The sequence below is a fragment of the Bos grunniens genome, chromosome 16 (assembly GCF_055505025.1).
Source record: "Bos grunniens cultivar Pamir isolate PY7600 chromosome 16, Bosgru_T2T1.0, whole genome shotgun sequence".
Classification (NCBI taxonomy): Eukaryota; Metazoa; Chordata; class Mammalia; order Artiodactyla; family Bovidae; genus Bos; species Bos grunniens.
Genome location: NC_141180.1, coordinates 80,814,624 through 80,835,546, shown reverse-complemented (window position 1 = coordinate 80,835,546; position 20,923 = coordinate 80,814,624). Strand labels below are relative to the sequence as shown.

At 49.7% G+C, this 20,923-nt stretch overlaps 1 protein-coding gene and 1 long non-coding RNA gene across 5 annotated transcripts in view; one reads left to right on the top strand and one right to left on the bottom strand.

Annotated features, from left to right (window-relative positions):
* The window catches only part of LOC147357145 (uncharacterized), a 67,747-nt gene extending 54,149 nt beyond the window's left edge, over nucleotides 1–13,598 (bottom strand). The window contains exon 1 of the long non-coding RNA XR_015143812.1: nucleotides 13,268–13,598. This is a non-coding gene — a long non-coding RNA (uncharacterized LOC147357145). The remainder of the gene's footprint in view (nucleotides 1–13,267) is intronic.
* SOX13 (SRY-box transcription factor 13) overlaps nucleotides 12,964–20,923 on the top strand; it is a 44,906-nt gene continuing 36,946 nt past the window's right edge. For 2 of the 4 annotated variants that reach the window (XM_086345734.1, XM_086345732.1), the window contains exon 1: nucleotides 12,964–13,102. The gene's annotated coding sequence lies outside the window, so the exon portion shown is untranslated. Of the gene's footprint in view, nucleotides 13,103–20,208; nucleotides 20,511–20,923 lie in introns of those variants that run through there. The other 2 variants (XM_086345733.1, XM_086345735.1) reach the window with 2 other exon arrangements.

The window sequence follows — 20,923 nt, the reverse complement described above, 5'->3', positions numbered from 1 at the left end:
TGAAATTAAAAACACAAGAGTTCCCTGGTGGTCCCATGGTTAAGAGTCTGCCTTCTAATGCAAGGGACATAGGTTCCATCCCTGGTCTGGGAACTAAAATCCCACATACCAGAGGGCATCTAAGCCAGCACCTCAGCTACTGAGCTCATCCTGCATGCCACAGCTAAGACCCGATGCAACCAAGTAAGTAAACAAACAAATATTTTTTAAAAATACACTAGAAGGAATCAACAGTAGATTAAATGATACAGAGGAACAGATCAACAAGCTGGAAGACACAGTAGTGGAAATCATTGAAGCTGAAGACAAAAAAGAAAAAAGAATAAAAAGAAATGAGGAGAGTTTAAGACACCTCTGGAACAACATCATGCAAACTAACATTCACATTACAGGGTTCCCAGAAAGAGAAGAGAGAGAGAAAGTCTCAGAGAGCATATTTGAAGACATAATAGCTGAAAACTTTCCTAATTTGGGAAAAGAAACAGATATCCAGGTCCAGGAAGACACACAGTGTCTCAAATAGGATCAGAGGACCACACCAAGACACACCATAATTAAAATGAAAAAAAAAGATAAAAGAGAATATTAAATGTGGCAAGAGAAAAGCAACAAGTTACATACAAGGGTGACTACCAGCTGACTTTTTAGCAGAAATTCTGCAGGCCAGAAGGGAGTGGTCAAGAAACATGAAAATTACAAATGGAACATCTCATTGGTAGAGGCTAATACACAGTAAATGGAGTAAATCAGCCATGTATAAAGCTAGTAGAAAGGTTAAAAGACAAAAGCAGTCAAATCAGCAATAAGTAGTTAAGGGATACACAAAACAAAAAGATATAAAAAATGATGTCAAAAACATTCAATGTGATGAGTGTGGGAGGAGTAAAAATGCAGATTTGTTGAATGCATTTGAATTTAAGAGATTAGCGACTTAACAACACACACACATGCACATATATATAGATTGCTATGTACGGTGTGGGGAATATGTTGCATAACTATACCCTATCTTTATATAGTGACGTATCATAACTAGACTTATTGTGGTGATCATTTTGAAATGTATAGAAATGCTAACTCACTATGTTATGTCACAGAACTAACACCGTACTGAAGGTCAATTAAACTTAAAAAAAGAAAAGCAGGGGCAGAGGATAAACTGGGAGGTTGACATATGTACATTACTGGGCTTCCCAGGTGGCACTAGTGGTAAAGAACACACCTGCCAATCAGGAGACGTGGGAGACATAGGTTTGATCCCTGGGTAGGGAAAATCCCCTGGAGGAGGGCATGGCAACCCACTCCAGTATTCTTGCCTGGAGAATCTCATGGACAGAGGAGCCGGATGGGCTATAGTCCATAGGGTCGCAAAGAGTTGGATACGACTGAAGTGACTTAGCATGCACGCACATATGCACACTGCTGCTGCTGCTGAGTCGCTTCAGTCGTGTCCGGCTCTGTGTGACCCCATAGACGGCAGCCCACCAGGCTCCGCCGTCCCTGGGATCCTCCAGGCAAGAACACTGGAGTGGGTTCCCATTTCCTTCGCCAATACATTAAAGTGAAAAGTGAAAGTGAAGTCGCTCAATCGTGTCCGACTCTTCGCATCCCCATGGATTTCGGCCTACCAGGCTCCTCCATCCATGGGAGTTTCCAGGCAAGAGCACTGGAGTGGGGTGCCATTGCCTTCTTCACGTATGCACACTACTATATATAAAATAGGAAACTAATAAGAACCCACTGTACAGGAACTTCCTCGATGGCTCAGTAGTAAAGGATCTGCCTGCAGTGCAGGGGATCCAGAATCTACATGTTCCATCCCTGGGTCAAAAAGATCCCCTGGAGGAGAAAATGGCAACCCACTCCAGTATTCTTGCCTGAAAAAATCCCATGGACGGAGGTATCATAGCACAGGGAACTTGACCAAATATCCTTTAACAGCCTATATGAGAAAAGAATCTAAAAATACAGTGAATATATGTATATGAGTACTTTGCTGTACATCTGAAACCAAGACAACATTGTAAATCAACTATATTCCAATAAAAAAAAATGTTAAGTAAGCAAATTCATAAGAAAAGAGGTCAGATTTGTGGCTACCAAGGCTTCCCTTGTAGCTTGTTGGTAGAGTCTGCCTGCAATGCAGGAGACCTGGGTTCGATCCCTGGGTCGGGAAGATCCCCTGGAGAAGGAAATGGCAGTCCACTCCAGAGTTCTTGCCTGGAGACTCCCGTGGGCAGAGGAGCCTGGCGGGCTACAGTCTACAGGGGGTCTCAAGAGTCAGATGCAACCAAGCGACTAGGCACACATACACACACAAAGGCAGGGGTGGCTGGAGGGAGAATTGAATGAAAGTAGTCAAAAGGTATGAACTTTCACTTGTAAGATCCATAAATATGACGGATGTAATGTACAGCATGATAAATGCATCCAGCATTGCTGTATGTTACATATGAAATTATTAAGAGTAAATCCTAAAACTTCTCATCACAAGAAAAAATATATATATTTTTTCTGTTTCTTTAATTTTGTACCTAAACGAGATGTTGGATGTTCACTGAACTTTGTGGCAATCATTTCATGACATATGTAAGCCAAATCATCATGCTGTACATCTTAAACTTACAAGGGCTGTAAGTCAATTGTATCTCAAAAATACTGGAAGGCGAAAAAAAAGTAGTAGGAGTTTTTACTGAGAACCCTGTCCAGCTCTGTGTTGGGAGAGCTACCTTAGATACTTATCTATAGAGAACAACCTATCAGGAGGCAACTTCAAGGAATGTTTTGGAAGGATGTAACTATTATCCTTTGTTGGTTTAGAATTATGCAGGATTATGACTCAATTTGTTTATTGTAAGGGCTGAAGATAGACGGGAATGGGCATGAGGGGTATTATGGACTGAATGTTTGTGTCTTCCTCCAATCCAAGGTGAAGCCCTAACTGCTCAGTGTGATGGCATCCTGATAGGAGACCTTTGGAAGGTAATTAGGTCTAGAATGATGAGATCATGAGGGTAGGGCCCCCATGATGGGAATTAGTGTTCTTATAAGAGGAGATGAGGGTGCTCTCTCTTCACCAAGTTCAGATAGAGGAAGAATTCAACAGCTTTCAAGCCAGGGAGAGAGTTTTCATCAGGAATTCAATCATCTGGCACCTAGATCTTGGACTTCCAGTTTCCAAAACTGTGAGAAGTGAATTTCTGTTGTTTAGGCCACCCAGTCTATGGCATCTTGTTACAGTAGCCCAAGCAACAATTATAAGGGGTTACTGTCATCTGATTGAGTAGAAGCAAGACTAAATTCACAGTGTTAGGATTCTACTGAACTTTCAGTGCTGGGAGAATCTGTAGGCTTTCACAGCAGCCTCTGTCCGCAGAGGGGCTGGGCTGATGGCAGGGAGTTTCAACAGCTGAGGAAGTAACTGAAAATGTGACTAGGGAGCACAAAAGTAAACATTTTAAGGGCCAACTTGGACTTCTATGCCAACAGTAGAAAATCTGGAGAGAAATCACATTGCTGGTAGGAGGGGTGGGATCAGTACAGTCATTGGTGTAGATTCTTCTGATCAAAGATTGTTTTTAACAGAATAGGTTCTTCTGTTTGCATAAATCGTTTTGTCATGAAAAAGATTTTTAAAGTGGGAACAAGCGCTAAGACCTGGCTTACTTTTCCAGATTCAAGAGAAGAAGATGCAGCCAGGAGGCTTGTATAGTCATGAAATGCAGCAGCTCATCCACCTTCATGCACCTGGTGACAAGGAAGGGTTCTCTTTCTTACCTACAGGAGCAACCCAGCAGGGATATATCTAACTCTTCTCTGAAACTGCTCAGAAGAACATCATTCTGGGCTCACCTCAAAAGAAGGGAAAGTCTGGGGGGAGATGTACATACTAAAGAGAACTGATTCAGCTGCTGTAACAAAGCCAATGTCACCGTGGCTTACCTGACATATCAGTTTATTAGTGTCTCCTGTAATTGTTCAAACCTACGTTGCATAGAGCTTCCTGGGGGCTCTGTAGTATCAGAGTATCCTTTTTTAATGCCCCAAGTCATGGCCTGAAATACTTAATACAGTTCCTACCACCATATGCACATTCTAGCCAGGAAAAGGGAGAAAGAATGGACAGAATACATCCTTTCTTGTTAAAAACATGACCAGGGAGTTGCATGTATTATTAACACTTTGTGTAAGTCTTATAGGGCCGAACCAGGAAGTTGTATTATCACTTCTGCTTACGTCCTGTAGGGTAGAACCTAGGCACGTGGCCGTGTTTAGCTGCAAGAGAGGCTAGGAAATGCAGTTGTTTGATTGGTGGTCAGTTTTTCAGCTAAAACTTGTATTACTCTTGAAGAGAAAAACAGATGTTGTGGGACAACTAGCAGTCCCTGTCACAAAAACCTTCTGTAATCCTGCATGGAAGGAGGGCAAATCAGATTAGTCACAGATAAAGATCCTTTTATTAGATTATAAACTTATGACAACAAGGAGCCTAGCTCTTTTTGCTCTTCACTTTGTCATCATTGCCTAGCACAGTTCATGCACACAGTAGGTTCTCAATATTTATCAAATACATGAATGCATGAGAGGCAGCTAGGAGGTAAGTATTCAGAAGACCTTCCACTGTGCCTCCTCCCAAGGACTGTTGTTGCAAGGATCCAGAATATTTGATTTCTTATCAAATTTAAACATGAGAAAGTATGCTGGAATTCCTTCACAAAGCAAAATTTCCTACCCAGCATAGCCATCTTTATAAATAATGTGGTTTTTTATAACTCTGGTCTAACATCTAGCGATGTCAAGTGTTGGCTGACACGGTGCACATGGAGCAGGCTGACGGCATGATAGGAGAACATTAGGCTCTTCCAGCAGTTTTAATGTGCTGTTACTACAAGCAAACTTGATGTGTTCCTGGGAGGATTTTATCCCAAGTTCTTCTATATTACACAGATTAATTCTTGTAGATGGGAGGGGCCAGCCTTGGAGCAAATGGGACATCTTCTGGGAGTTGCTGGGAGGGATCAGCTCAAGGAGGTAGAGCCTCCAGCCTCAGCTTGGGGGCTGGGTCAGCCTCCCAGCTCTCCCCTGGGGCCTTATGTTTTCAGATCCAGCATTTAATAAGCTGAGAGAATCAAAAACAGTAAAATATGGAAGATAATACAACAGTCAATAGAAAGATAAAGTAAACTAAGAAGAAATAAAAAGATAGTAAGAGTCGTTTAAAAAAAAAAAGCAGCAGGCAGGCAAAATGACAATATGAACTAAAAAAAAAAAAAAAAAATGAGCTAAAAAGAAATTAAAAGATGGAACAAAGCCACGATAAGTCAAAGGGTTAGAAATAACAGATGGAAAATAAAAATATAATAACAAAAAATCTAGAAGATAAGATGAGATAAAAGACATAGTATAAAACAGCTAGAATAAAGAAAAAACGGGATTAAAAAATGACTGAGATAAGTAAAATCATTAAACTCACCAAAATAAAAGACTAAAGGGATTAAAACAATAAAACGTGTTAAACCAATACCAAAAGAAATAAAAAATTTAAAAGACTAGGCTCTGAGGGAAGAGAGTAATAGATCAATTTTGTTTCAAGTTAAAATAAGGCTGTACTGCAAGGGCAAAACCCTTCCCCTCGTGCAGACTCATTCTTCTGAGTCCAGGCATCTCAAGGCTGTGCAGACCTCCCAACACAGTAATTAGCATTCATAGCACTACATAGCATCTGGAGTAATTTGCTAGAGCTGCCTAACAAAGTGCCACAAACTAGGTGGCTTAAGCAGCAGAGCCCAGAGGTCCACGATCACAGTGTTGGCAGGGTGGGCTCCTCGTGAGGGCGCAAAGGGAGAATCCGCCTCGGCCCGCTCTCCCTGGCTGGGGACGCCTGTCTTCTCCCGGCGTCTTTCCTCCATGTGCGTCTGCAGGCAAATGTTCCCTTCTGATCAAGACTACAGTTCTGTTGGATTCGAGCTCACCCTAATTACTTCATTTTAATTTAATTGCCTCTGTAAAGACCATGTCTCCAAATATAGTCACATTCTGAAGTATTAGGGGTTAGGATATATGAATTTGGGGGAAGGGCCCAAAACAGCATCCCTACAAGTTGTTCCTGGGAGGATACCCTCTAGGCAGAGAGATACAAGCAGAGAGCAGATTCTTCAACCTTTTGCCTAGTTTGGGGCCCTTGATGGAGCTAATTTTTTTTTTTTTTTTTTGGATTTCTGATTAATATTCTTCATTTCTCTTGGATCCACAGGGCAGCAAAGCTGAGTCCCAGAAGGATAAGCCTCTGCAGTCTGACCCATTTTCTCTCATGACTTTAGGGCAGCTGGGAGCAAGAAACGACCTGGCAGCGACTGTCTGGTGGCCAACAGAGAGGCCCACCCACGAGGCTGGGCTGGTGCGCCTGGCTTCTCCTGCCAAGACACTTCTGCTCTGGCTACAAACACCTTGTGAGATCGACGGTGCCTTCTAATTCCCTGCAAACCCACAGCATGATCGCCAGCCAGGTTTTGGCGCTTGTAAGTCATTTTCTTCTGCCTTTTCCAAGCAGGAAAGCCAGGGAGAGCTGGGCACTGGAGCACCTCACTCTTAGGAATGAGTGTTCTGTTCTTGGTTACTCTCTGAGGTGGAGCTCAGGACTGCGTGCAGCGAGAAAAGACTAAAACATCCTCCTCCTGGAGAGGAGGAAGCCCTGACCCACAGATCACCTAATGCAATTTCCTTGTTAATAGTTGAGGAAATAGAAATTCAGGAAGGAAAGACTTGCTCCCAAGTGCTCTCTCCGTCTCCCACACGCAGGCACACACAGGCACTGAGCAGGCCGGCGCCCAGGCCCCAGGCAGCCTTCTGACAGGGACAGCTTCCTGGGCCTTCGGCTTGTGTGGCTGTGCAGGGCCTTGTGCTCAGAAGGGCCCTGGGCTTGATTGAACGCTCTGCTGTCACCATCTTGAATTCTTAATCATTTGAAACAAAGGCACCACGTGTCATTTTGCAGTGGGCCCTGCAAGTTGTGGCAGCGGGTCCTGCCCCTCACCCCCACTTCCCACTGCGTTCTGATGAAGAAGGAAGCACAGGCCATCCAAGCTCTTCTTGGCCACGAGCTGGGGCAGAGACTTTGGTTACTGTTCTTAGCACAAGATAAGCCCTTCAGAGAAGGCGGAGGAAGGGAGGATGCCTTTGCTTCAGGCCCAAGGCTGTGGCTCTGGCCTCGGCTCCTCAGCGAGTCCTCAGCTGGGGCATGAGCCTCAGTCACTCCCATCAGATCTCTGGCCTGCCAAGATGGCCCGTCCCAGCCCTGTTCCTTTCCAAAGCCCCTCAGTCTCCCTGGCAGAAACCCAAGGGGGCGGGAGAGGGGAGGGATGAAAGGAAAGTGAAAGTCTCAGCCTCTCTGGATGGCCCTTCTCCTCCTCCCCCCTCCCCCTGCCCCCCTGCCGTTGCCATGGAGACCAGAACAAAGCCTCTCTTTCCCCTCTTTTCTGGATTGTTAATTGTCTTTACTCCATGGTGCCTTTGTTAATTGTTGCCAGTCCCTCCCAGGATGAGGATCTAGGTCTCCTCAAGACAGGAAAGAGCGGAAAAAAGTTAGGTGGTGGGGGTGGGGCAGGGCAAGCCAGGTGGTGGGGGTGGGGATGCAGGGAGGAGGCTGCCGCGGGCTTTTCTGAATCATCCCGGCTTCTAGGAAACAAACACCCTCTTCACCTCTGTCCCTCAATCAAGTGCCTTTTGAGGTGGGACCCAGTGACCCCCCTCTATGGGAAGGGATAAGAAAGAACAGAAAGAGAAAAGGAAAAAAGCGGCCGTTGTGCATATGCCCCGCGTGTGCGTGTGCGTGTGTCTGTGTGTCTGGCAGGTGCCCTCTCAGAGGGAGGTGGCTGTCTTGGCAGTGCACCCATTCCAGTCGTCCAGTGAGACGTGCGACTTGGTTTTATCCCCAACTTTTAGCATGACTAGTGATTAGACTTACAGAGAGAATGCGTGCTAGCTCGGGAGGTGAGAATGACTACGCCAGCTCTCTCCCCCCTGCGTGAGTCCCCATAGTAGCTACACTACTATGACGAATGGAGCAAAGAAGTTTTAGAAGCACACACGAGTGTAAGTGTGCGTGTGTTTGTGTATAAAAAGGACCCAAGTCAGCATTAGCACACTCAAGAGCACATGCACTGAGTGGGCTCCCTGTCTTTGCATGCATATGCTCGTGTGCCAAGTGACAGTGGCGGGTTGAGAGCGATATGGGTCTATCCTTACACGGGAGAAAGTCCTCCTGTTGGGTGACAGGAGGTTGACTTTCACATAAGAAGCAGAGTTGTTTCTACTTCTGGGGTCTAAGCTAGAATCTAGGCTGTTAAATAACACTCAAGTGTTAGTTTATATGGTTTGGAGTCTAAGGACCCCATGAGAAGTGGAGCAGGGTGGTTACAGAAGAAAAAGCATGGATTTGAGGGCCAGAAACCTGGATTCAAATGTCACCTCTTGCCCCTTCACTATGTGGTCTCGGAAACTTCCCTTCCCATCTCTGAGTATCATTTTCCTCATCTGTAAAATGCAACTGTTCCCATCTTCACAGAGCTGTTGAGAGATTAAAGGAGATTATGCGTATAAGGTACCAGAGTTGGGCTAGATACCTCTCCTTTCTTTGCACAAAGAGAGGAGCTGGAGGAGATGGTTCTAGAAGGCTGATTCCTTCCAGACCTTATATTCTCAGATTCTGATAGGCAAATGAAACATTCTATGAATCCATTTGTTATCTTCTTGATTAGCTTCCATAGTAATTAAGCCTGAGGATGACTCTCTGGAAGAACTCAGAACTAAGTAGAGGCCCACCAGCGTCAGCCCGAAGGGAGTGCCTCTATGAAAGCTGAGGCCCACCCACGCACCACCGGGGCACTCCTGACTTACTCCTGACTCCAGTGTCTGACTATAGGGATCGAGACAAGCACTTCCTTGGTCAGCGGGAGGAAGAGCTGGTGCCCAAACTAGCTCTGCTAGCCTGGGCCTACCTGACCTGGCCCAAGACACAAGCTCCCTCCTCAAGGCTTCACAGAGAAAGTGGCACTGGGGAGGTCGCGGTGGTCTGCCGGAAGCAGGAGGGGCTTCAGGCAAAGCAGTGAGCCAGGGCTTTTCGTGCTCTCAGCTCACTTCCTCTCCTGGAGCTTCTCTCCAGGCCCTGCTCCTACAACAGTGAGGAGAGTAATTCACACCAATCTGTGAATCTAATCCCTTTATGACTTCTCCATAAATAGGGAATATTTATACTCCTTCAGCAAATATTTTTTAAGCATCTCCTATAGGCTCTGGAAATTAAATGGAAAGTACAGCAGACAAGTTTCTTTTCTCACAGAGCCTACAGTCTAAGGGTAGACAGAAGAACGCAAGAAAACAGAAAACTAATAAAATAAGCATCACTTGTTGTGATATGAAGGAGGCAAATGGGGTCTAAAGGAATAAAGGTGGGAGATGATTGTAGGTGGGGGAGGAGGAAAGATGGAGGAAGGGACATTTGTGTTGAGACCAGAGAATGAAAAGGAGCCACTCTGGGAAGGACACAGTTTGGGGAGGCACTTTCAAGGTAAAGAGATATTTATAGGGTTTGAGGTCTGGTTTAAGACTGATCCTTTAATAAGGAGATCTGACTGGAATTGGGCAAATTTTGCAAGATAACAATTCAGGATTGGAGCACACAGCAAGGGGAGAGTCTTTAAAAATAAACAATTGTTTGATAAGCTAGTGGTTTGCCAGGTTAAACAAACTATTGTCCTGAGAAGGGGGCTGTCTGAGCAGTCTATTGTTCAGATAAATTGATTTTTAGCAAGCTCCTGAAGCAAATAATGAAGTTATTTACTGGTTTGCAGTCTTATCTTCCCAGGCAAGAAATTTCTGGAACAAATATTAAAGTCATGTCATTGTAAGCAGCCTTATTTAAGTTCTGTGGCCTATAAGAATTCTCAGTTTCTCAGTTCTCAGAAGCAGTGAGTTTGTGGTAGTCTAGCTGAGAGACTACCACAGTGGCCTGGGCTAGGGTGGGGACAGTGGAGATAGAGAAGTAGATGGATTGGGATATACTTTTGGAGACAGATCAACAGTACCCAGTAATCAGATTAGATCAGACAGAGGGAATCAAAGATGACTCCTAAGTTGTAGGCTCAAGCCACTGAGTAAGTGCTGGGTACCATTTACTGAGATAGGAAAGATGGTACAGGGTATAAACAGTCTTAGGGGAGTGGTTAAAGGCTCAATTTTGAACATGTTAAGTTTAGTATGTCTGTGAGTTCTTGGGTAGAAATGACAAGCATGTGGTTGAATACATGAATCCAGAGTACATTAGGCAGTCCTAGAGATTTAAATAAAAAATTGGGAGAATCATCAGTGCCTCATTGGTACTTAAAGTCATGGAAACAGTTAAAATTTCATCTAGGGAGAGAAAGTAGAGAGAAAGAAAATCGGGATGCAGGATGCAGGCGAGCCCTTAGACACTCCCACCTGGAGACAACAGTGGCGGGAGAAATGTAAACAGAGGAGGCTGAGAAAGGGCGACCAGCGAGCTCAGAAGAGTGTGGGATCTTGGAGTGAGTGTTTTAAGGAGGGAGTGGTCACATGGGGTTAAATGTGTAAGTCTGGTATTGTCAGGAAATAGTGCAGTAGGCATAGAAAGTCCTAGAATCTTCAAAGTCAGATTACTTCCTCCCATCACTTTCTGGCTATGACCTTGAGCTTCATTTTTTCTTACCTAAATGGGGATAGTGATACCACCCTCACGGAACTGGCATGAGGTACAAACAGATAGCCTACGTGAAAATAGTACCATGCCTAAGACACAGTAGGCAGATACGATGAAGATTCCAATTCAAGTGTCGGTGATTGGGAAGAGTGGACACCAGTGATGTGAGGTATCGTGGGTGGGGGTACTGGAGAGAGGAAAGCCCACTTCCTAAGCTCTCCTTTCTTCCCATCTCATTTGCCAAAACTAAGGATCCCTACAAGGAGGGATCCATAATGAGGTTACCCACTGAAGCTGATCAGCGGCCAGAGAAGACAGCCTGCTACGTGGGAAACCCTGGCACGTTGGCTGGGAGGAGGAAAAGCTTGGTGGCACCTGAGAGGCTTCCATAGTCTCTGAAATGGCTTCACCCGCAGTTGGCTTCATCCAAACGCCAGTCCCTGAAGAATGAATTTTGACTTTTCTCACCTCCTCAGCCCCACCCATTTCTTCCTTTCCACTCTCCTCACCCATACCTAGCTCAGGCCCACATTATTTTTACCTGGTTACCGCCACTGGTCACTGGCCTCCCTGCCTTCAGTTGGACTGATCTCAGTAGAGGCCTGCTTAGAATTCCTCACTGACCTCCTATTTCCTTTCAATCAACCAACTGATCAATGAATATTTATCACAGGGCTGCTCTTTGCCAGGACCGGGCTAAACACAGGAGTCTAACAGTGAGCCCGAGAGACACATTCCTGCCCCTGCGGCACTTACAGGGGAGTCAGACAAATGAACAGTCACCATACTATCTGTGACTGGGGTCAGGGGGCGCTTTCTGAGCCAGATTGGCCACCAAGAGAGGCTCTGGGAAAGTAGATATCTGGGCTGAGACATAAAAGATGAATAAGAGAAGTTAGCCAAGGAAGGTGGTGAGGAATGATGAAATCCAAAACCTCAGAAAGTCTTAGAGCCCGGCTGACCATCAGCTGAGATCCCGGCCACCTGCACTGTGAGTGTTATTTGCAGATCCAAGATGGCCACACCTTTAATCTGCTGTTTTCCAAGATCCAGTTCAGATGGCACCTCCCCCAGGAAGCCTGGTCTGTCCCAGGCCCTAGCACTCTTGGTGGCCCCGTGCTCCACGTGCCTGGCTGAGCACCTTTCCACAGCACTGTAACCATATGCTCACTCCTCTGTCTCCTCCAGAAAGGACAGGGCACTTTCTCATTCATCCTGGTGTCCCTTGCACTCAGTTGGGTCAGGCATAGGCATTTAATAAGTACACTGATTCAAATGAATCCATCCTCCCCTCCCCCACAATATCAAACAGGTCAGGGAAAAAATAAAAGGACTTGAGAGAGTGCAAAATGACAGGGCTGGGGAGTGGTCTGCCACATTAGGAAGCCGTCCAGCTGCAGGTGGGATCATATTCCTAAGGGGGGTTCTGAAACAGGGTTTTGAAGTCCAGATTATCTGTCTGGAGGGGTTGGAAGGCTGGGAGTTGGATCGACAACTTCTTGGGTCTTGCTCTAAGGAGCGAAGATCCCCTGGAATGACCTCATACCTGGGCAGTGAGAGTGAGAGGAATCCACCTCTTTCTTCCATTCTCTCCATCCCTTCACCCACCTCCACCCGCGTGCGCCGCCCAGGAACCCTCGCTCTTCCCTGGGCAGCAGAGGTTTCCAGCTGTTGCTGCCTGGAGGGACCTGGCCGCAGGGAGGAGGAGGGAACTCTCTGTCCCTCCCTCCTCCTCCATCTCCCCACCCTTCCTCCTCCTCCAACCCCAGCCCGCTCTCGGTCTCCCTCCCTCTTTCTCCTCTGAGGCTGTGGAGTCGGCTCGCAGCAGCAAGCAACCGGCAGCGAGCGCCCCGCTCCCAGTCCCGGCTTGGAACTGAACTGTGTTAAGTGCGGGTCTTGGAAGCCCGGCCCGGGAGCGGTGAGCCCGGGTCTGAGCCTGGGGCGCCGCGACCAGCCTCCGAGGCCGTGACTGGGGACCGAGCCGAGGCGAGGATCGCGGAGCGGGAGAGCCGGGCGGGCCGGCGCCGAAGCCCGCGAGTCCAAGCGCAGGACCGCGGAAGGCCGGGAGCCGGCCGCGCGCCGGGGCCAGAGGGCAGAGTGCAGGGAGCGGCCTGGCCCGGCCGAGGGCGCCGCCCGGCCGGAACCGAGCTCTCCGCCCGCAACGGCGGCGCGCGGCAGGGCGCGGACCCGGGGTGGCCGCGAGTCCCGGCCGACTGCCCGGCCGACGGCGGGGGGCGTGCCTCCTCCCAGCGCGGCCGCCCCGGCCCGGCGCTCCCGGCCGCCGCGCCGCGGGGGCATGTGAACTGGAAGCCCGGGCTGCCGGCCTCGAGGACCCGGACGGAGGAGGAGCGGGAGCGCCGAGCCGCGAGCCCGGCGCCCGGCTGAGTCGTAAGTGCGCCCCTCCGTGCCCGGAGCGCGCCGTCGCGTCTCTCTCGCCCGCCCTCCGAAGTTTTGACACTCGCGACCCGACGTTTCTGAGCACACGCTGGGTCTTTTCTCTGCGAGTTTCCATCCTCGGCAAAGTTTTTCACAAAGGAACGGGTCCCCACCTACCTCGCACTGGCGGGCACTGGCGGGCACTGGCGGATACCCGCGGGCAGACTTGGGCTGGTGTGGAGAGGGCTGGAAGCCTGGAAAGGCCGTGGGTGGCTGTGTGTCTGTCTGTGCGCACCACACGAGCCGGGCTTGGGGTGCACCCCCCCCCCCCCCCGGCTTCTCACTCACTGCTCAGGGGCACTGGGTTTTTCTCACTTGTACGTCCAGTTCGAGGATTTCCTAGCGAGAAGCCGGGGCTACCAGTGAGCGCCCGGCTTGGGGCTCCGGTGCCCACCCCGCAGCGCAGATCTGCCCCTGTCCTGCTTATGTTGGGTGCGGGGGGCCGGCCACGCAGCCTCTCTCACCCGTCCAGGTTTGTTTCCCAGCGGACCAGCTGGGCTCTGCATCCTGTTTGTTTTCTGCTCCGGCTGCTCCAGTTTCACCCCCCTTTCCCCTCCCACCCTAGCCTTCTTACCACCCCCAACCTCCCGCCTCTGCATGTGGAAGGAGAATCTTTTCATCCCCATTTCTCTGCAAAAGCAAATCGTGCCTGGGGGCGGCGGGTGGGAAGGGGGTCTAGACGCTCTGTTCCCAGCGGCTCGCCATTGTTTTCCCACCCCGCGCGTTCTGTACGTAAACACACACACACACACACACGTGTGCGCGCCGGCTGCTTCGAGTCACACACATGCACACACACTCACACACGCACGTGTGCGCGCCGGCTGCTCGAGTCCCCAGACGCGCGGGGATCGCCCGCGGGACTCTCCCATCTGCCCGCCTGGTCTTCGGGCTGGAGGTGCCCCATTACTTAACCGGAGCTGGGGAGGGCAAGACACGTGGGGTTGCCGGAGAGTCCAGGTCGGAGCCGAGAGCGGGCCCAGGGCGGGAAGTGAATTTTGAACTTCAGCCCTAGACCTTTCTGGGAGGACCCCGAGCGCACAAGCCGCGGCTTCCCGCCCTGGAGGGCCGACGGCAGCTGCAAGGACTCCAACGGCGCTCTTGGCAGCCTCCTCCGTGACAGGGGCTAGGAGGAAGCCCAAGAGTTTTCCTGGGAAGTTTGCTTTGACTCTGTGGGAATTTCCGGGCAGGGAGCCTTGGCGCTGGTGAAAGGATCTGGCGAAAGACAGCCAGAGAAGATGCTGGTGCTCTGGGTGGAGTTTCCAGAGACCCTGCTTTCTACTGTGCTCCCTTGGGAAGTGGGGCTGGAGATGCTGGGGTATAATTCCCCACCTATGGACAGCGTGTGCTTGGTCAAGTCCCTTAACGTTTCCAGATTTCCCCCCATGCAAAATGGGCAGAGTTATGCACACATCTTTGAAACTGGGGTCTAATGATCAGGTAAAAGGATACAGGTTTGGAAGGTATGAACTCCAAGAGGGTAGTTGGAGCATTGAAAGCCTAGCTTAGTGATTAAGAGACAGGGCTATAGACTTGGATCCCAGATACTGCTACTGGAGACATGATCTTGAGAAGTTTAACCTGTATCTGTTTGCTCATCTGTAAAATAGGTTTAATATGGACAGTACCTACTTCTTGGGGCTGTCTTAGTGAAGCTCATACAATAGTACCTGGCACATGGTAAGTGCTGAAGAAATGTGACTTATTATTATTGCCATTATTACTCAACTGATTTTGTACATGGAGAAGGCAATGTCACCCCACTCCAGTACTCCTGCCTGGAAAATCCCATGGATGGAGGAGCCTGGTAGGCTGCAGTCCATGGGGTCGCTGAGGGTTGGACATGACCGAGAGACTTCACTTTCACTTTTCACTTTCATGCATTGGAGAAGGAAATGGCAACCCACTCCAGTGTTCTTGCCTGGAGAATCCCAGGGACGAGGGAGCCTGGTGGACTGCCGTCTATGGGGTCACACAGAGTCAGACTGAAGTGACTTAGCGGCGGCAGCAGCGGCAGACTGATTGTGCTCATTTAATCAATTATAATTATTGTCCATTTCTGGGAAGGAAAAAACCTCACACTTCTTCCCACCCTTTTCTGATTTTAGCACCTCCCTACTCCTTGTGTGAGCTTCCCTAGCGGCTGGTTGATATAGAAGTTGCCTGCCAGTGCAGGAGATGCAGGATCAGTCCCTGGAAAGATCCCCTGGAGAAGGAAATGGCAACCCACTCTAGTATTCTTGCCTGGGAAATCCCATGACAGAGGAGCCTGAAGGGCCACAGTCCATGGAGTCACAAAGAGTCAGACACAACATAGTGATTGAACAACAGCACTCCTTGTATCTTGTGAAGTCTTTTTGCTTTTTTCTTTCTTTTTCTCCTTCCTCTCTTCTTCCCCTCCTCCATCCCTTCACAATTTTTCTGAAAGGCATTTTATTCCCTCCTTTTCCTCATTCTTAAAAATCAATCTTGGCTCGAGGCAGTGTTCTCTCAGTGGAAATCAGGCCCCAGGAAGGGAGCATCCCCAAGAGTGCTCTGGCCTGGGCTCCTGGCTCAGGATTGGATGCCCATATCTGTCTCTGGGGCCGGGTGAATTTCTGGAGAGCGGAGCCCAGGTGTCTGAGGCCCCAGGGAAGAGTCAAGTGGGATGGGCTGAGGCTGTTCCTGGGGGAGCTCTGCTCCCAAGGTGCCATCTGTGTTGCCTGCTGCTGGGGCTCACTTGGGAACTTGGAATATCCCAGCTGCCTGGGCAGACTGGATGTAGGATTTGGGATAAATAAGGGGCAAAGATTCCACCTTCAATTTTCCACTTGCAGTTGGAGTGGTTACTAGGAATCTGGGTTTGTCATAAGCTCCTTGTCTGATTCTGGACCCTGCAAATGCACCGCACAAGTAAGGGGGAGCTGGGCAACAGGAAGAGGAAGGCAGCTGCTGCCCACCCACCCTACCTTGGACAATAGGTTCCTCTCTCTTCTTTCTCTGACCCCCTAACCCCCTCCCCAGTCCTGGGAGAAGATGGCCAGGAAGTTGGTCCTTGGAGATCCTGCAAGTGGGCTCTCAATGATGAGAACCAGCATTTTAGTCTCCTCATTCATCCCTTTAAAAGAAATGTGTTGAGTTCCTATTGTATGCCAGGCCTGTGCTAGGCATCAGGGCTTCAGGGTTGAACAAGACAGGTAGTGTGCCTGCCTTCTGAGAGCCTTCTTTCTGGAGGGAGGCAATAAATCTCTTGAAATAAGTAGCCAAAGCAGTATTAGATCCTGTGTGATGTTCAGAAATACAACACGGTGGTGTGATAGACAGTGTATGTGTGGGGACTGTCAGCAGAGGTCCTGGGTGGGGAGGCCAGTAAAAGCTGACCTGGGGAAAGACTCGCTCCGTCCAGGCCTAAAGGATGAGAAGGAGCTCGCTGCACAAAGACCTGAAGGAAGGGGACTCAGGCAGAGGGAGCAGCAACAGAAAGACCCCTGCAGCCAGAACAGGGTTTGCAGCAGCAGTGCAGCTGGAGAGGGAGCCCAGAGAAGCCAGGAGGGCCGGGGCTGGTCACCCGGGGCCCAGAGAAGCCAGGAGGGCCGGGGCTGGTCACCCGAGGCCCAGAGAAGCCAGGAGGGCCGGGGCTGGTCACCCGGGGCCTGGTGCGGAGCCTGCATTTCAGGGCCAGGTCTGAAATGGTCTCATCATTGAAGCCATTGAAGAGTTTTCAGGAGAGGAGTGACATTCTGATTTATGATTTTAAAAGATTATTTGGAACATAAAAAAAGGTTACTTGGTAGTCAGAGTTGCCCCAGGAGAGGGAAATGGTGGCTGAGGGGTGGGATGAAGGAAAGATGGTGTTTTCTCTGTAGACTCTTTTGTCCTTTCTGAGTGTATCAATAGTACCATCTGTATGTGTCCACTATGCCAAAAAAATACTCAAAACCAGAGAGCATAGTTAAAAAAGTATAGCGTAAGCCTGGAAGAGGTATATAATAAAAAAAAAAAATCTAAAACTGTATATTTTAGTACAAATTTTTAAAGATAATGGTATGTACATCACACACATATGTAGAAGACTAGATGACTACCTTAATGTTTGCAGAGGTTAATTCTGGACACCAGACATATGGGTGAATTGTATTTTCTCCTTTATCTTCTGTTAATTTTTCCGGCCTTCTACAATGGTCACAAATTACTTTTACAAGTGGGGGGAAATGTGGAAAAAAGGTATCACTTCGGTTACTAAGTAAAGAGTAGTTTGAAGAGGAGCAGGAACTGAAGAAGAGAGGCTGGCTAGCAGACTGTTTCTGAGTCGAGGTGACTTGGATAAGGCGGCCTGGTGGGGGTCATTCTGGAGGTAGAGCCAGTGAGTCTCATTAGCACACCATTGCCTAACACAATGCTCTGCTCTTGCTTTGAGAGGGCATTCCACCTCCAGCTCAGATTTGGTAATCAGGAATGCTGGGATCCGTAATGCTGACAATTTCCAGTGCTGCCTTGGCTTTGGAAATATCTTGGGTTTCATCTACATCCTTATTCTCATCTTTCCTCCTAGTAGGGAGGGCCCCATCCTGAACATTTGAACATTTTGCTACTGTGATACTTAGCAGCCTCAGGGCAACATGATATATACAGTAAGAAGAATTTAGAGCCAGGAGAGCTGTTGATCACATAACGTCTCTGAACCTCCATTTCCCCATCTATGAAATGGGATGACAGCAATACTTCCCTGTTAAGAGTTTGGGAGGCTCACGTCTGTTTGAGTCTGTAGGTGGTCCATGAATGGTGAGGATCTGGGTTTGCTGTTGTCAGACAAGTATTCGTTTGAGCAAGGCCTGCTCCTCCAGAGCATCTAGGTGTCCCGTCCTTGAGGGTTAACACCTGATTCTGTGCGGGTTTTCTGCTCTCTGGGGCTGCTTTGAGTCTGACCCTTATTGGGCAGCTCCCTCACTAGGAAGCTGAGGCAACTGGAAAAAGGGGAATTCAAATGTAACTGTGCCCACACGCCCCCTTCCCCAGCCTTACTCAGGGGTGAAGCTGAGTGTTTGAAAAGGGCTCTGTGCTGGGAAGGCCTGGCCAGGCCCACAGTAAATTGTGCTTTGAATGGGAATTATTTTTGTGTTCTGTGTTTGCTTAAGAGGGCTCACTCCTGCCTGAACTCGCTGCGATTCTCACCCTCTGCTAGTCCTCTCTTCCTGGAACTCAGGTATGTGAGCCAGGAAGGCTGTCACGGTGCTTGTCACCACTCAGGGGGCCAGGACACACGGAAGATCGCTTTCACATACCCTGTCATCGGCCCGTCTCCCCACTCCCCAGCAGGAAAGCATGCCCTGGGCTACCCCTGTTTTGACTGCCCTTTCCTTGGCCTGCCTTCCAGCTCCTTGGGATGAGATTTGTTACAGGAGATTTGTTACAAACCAGCTGAGTAGCACCACGTTTACCTCTGCCAGCTTCTCTGATCAGGAGTGACTCTTCCTTCTAAAAATTCAAATACTTCCTCTAAGCAGCAGTGATATGGTAGTTCCCTCCTAAGAGGGGTAGAATGGGGTGGATGGGACATTCGGTTCAGCTCTAGGACCTGTTGCATCCACGGGCCTAGCCAGAGAGCCCTGAGACTGACCCTGCTCAGGCCTCGTGATGGTGAAGGCCCTTGTGGTTCCCCTAGGAACACATCTCTGTCCAGAGTGAAGTGGCCAGAGTATCCCCTGCCTGCTCCCAGGGTCATCAGGGGGTGAATCCAAGGCCTGGGCACAGCCCAGGATATGCCGTGTGGGGCCCAGCATCTCAGGTGCGCACAGGAGGACCAGCTAGAGGAGCAGCAGGGGCTGGGATCTCATCCAAAGGCTGACGATACCAGCCAGGAGTGTTTTTATGGGGGAGGGATGTTGGGGCCATAGAGGAGAGGAAGAAGTGAAGACAGTATCTCTAGCTGCCAGGTTTTTTTCTTAAATAGCATCACTGCCTAGGCCCACTTGGTCCCTCTGGGAAGCCTGACACATGCCATCAAATCTTAATTCAGTTCTCTTGACACACGCAGCAGACTCCTGTCCCATCATCAGTGGCCTTAGCATTTAAATGGCCTTGGCATGAAGCCCCATACATGAGCAGCCCAGGCGATCGCGGCCTGGTTGAGGGGGGATGGTTTAGCGTTACTCCCCGTCTTGTCCCTCTGTGTCTTCTGGGGACATGTCAGAGGTAGAGTGTCAGTGCTTTGGCTTGAAGAGAGGGGAACGCAAAGGAGCCACAGATAGGGCACGCCCACTCAGGCTCCCTTCTCTGGTGGCTTGGATCTGTAATCCCTGCCAGACCTGGAGCTCTCTGGGGGCCCCACCCCAGAGGAGGCCAGACTGATCTCCCCGGCCTCACCTCTGCTAGGCCCGCCCCTCGCTTGACTCGGAATGGAATGTGCCGTCTGTGCAACAGGAAGGGGTGGGAGCCAGAGGGCCTGGTCCCGTCCTCTCCCACGGAGGGGCAGGGACCTCAGGGTTCGGTCCTGCTTGCTCTTTGGCAGGGCTGAAGGTGCCCCACTCCAGCCTCAGGGCCTGCGCTGAGTGGGCATGAGGTGGGTGCCCTGGGGATCCAGGTGCAGCCTTTTGAAGGAGCAGCCAGGGTTGGGGGATTTCCTTGTAAGGCCAAGACGAGGGTCAGTGACCAGTCAGAGTTAAAGCGCACAGCGAGCCAAGCGCCAGTAGCTGGGAGTAGCCCACCCCAGACCTCCATCCTTTCTTGACTTCTGTTTTGTTTTTGTTTTTTTTTTACTAATGTTTTAATTGTGGCTTATATTTTCTTATTCCTATATTTCTGTAGTTTCCAAAGGTAGTACAACAATAGGTGTTATAATCAGAACGGAAAGAATTTAAAATATATGTAGAATTGCCAGACGGTGAAACAGAAAAAGTGGTCCGTGTTTCTTCTCTGGAAGACTGGAAATCAAGGCTTGACCAATAGTAGAATATTCTGCTGAAAGAGAATGGTAGGAGAAGCAATAGTTGGAAGTATAAGAGGCCTGTAACACTGGGCTGATACCCTTTCGGGATGACCGCTGAGCAGGCCCCGCCCCGCGCGCCCCACCCCCCTCCCCTCCCCTCCCCTCCCCTCCCCGGTGGGCTGTGGGCTCTGGTGGGCTGTCCAGTGGCTGGCCCATAGGCCTCCTACTTCTGGCACCTGGGAGGAGGCAGGAAAGGGAGTGAGCTCTGGCTAAAGCTGTCCTCCTGCTGACTCAAAAGAATCAAGTCCTACCTGGCCACAGAGGCTGGCCCGTGCACCCCGGGTGTGCCGCTCTGACCCAGCCTTGCTTCAGCACCCTCACCCCAGCCCAAGGAAGGAGCCTGAAGTCATTCACCCATTCCTGCGAGGCTCTGGTTCCAGGCCCATCCCTTGAAAGGTAGGGTGGGGTGGGGTGGGGAAGGAAGCACGAATAAAAGGCTAGTGGGGAGGGGCTGGAAGGACGCTTGTTTCCAGGTACAACCAGGCGGTCTGGGGCCAGTGGGGAGTGAGTGGGGAGCCGCTGAAAGCAAAAGGGAGGGGCCCTCCAGCACCTGCCATTTCTCTGACTTGCTTGGCTCCCCTGTCCGTAGCTGGTGGAGAGGGAGGGTATGTGAAAGAGCGTGTAAGCGCGTGTAAGCCCATGTCTGCTAGCCCTGTGGAACCAGCAGTACCTCTCACAGCCCCTGGAAGGCAGTGGGGACATTAGACCGGTGTCAGGGAGGCAAGGGGAGAGAGAGTCCGGCAGGGCCAGTGCTCAGGAGCCAGAGCGAGGCCTCCCCTCCCCCCACCCCAACACTGGGGGCTCAGTTC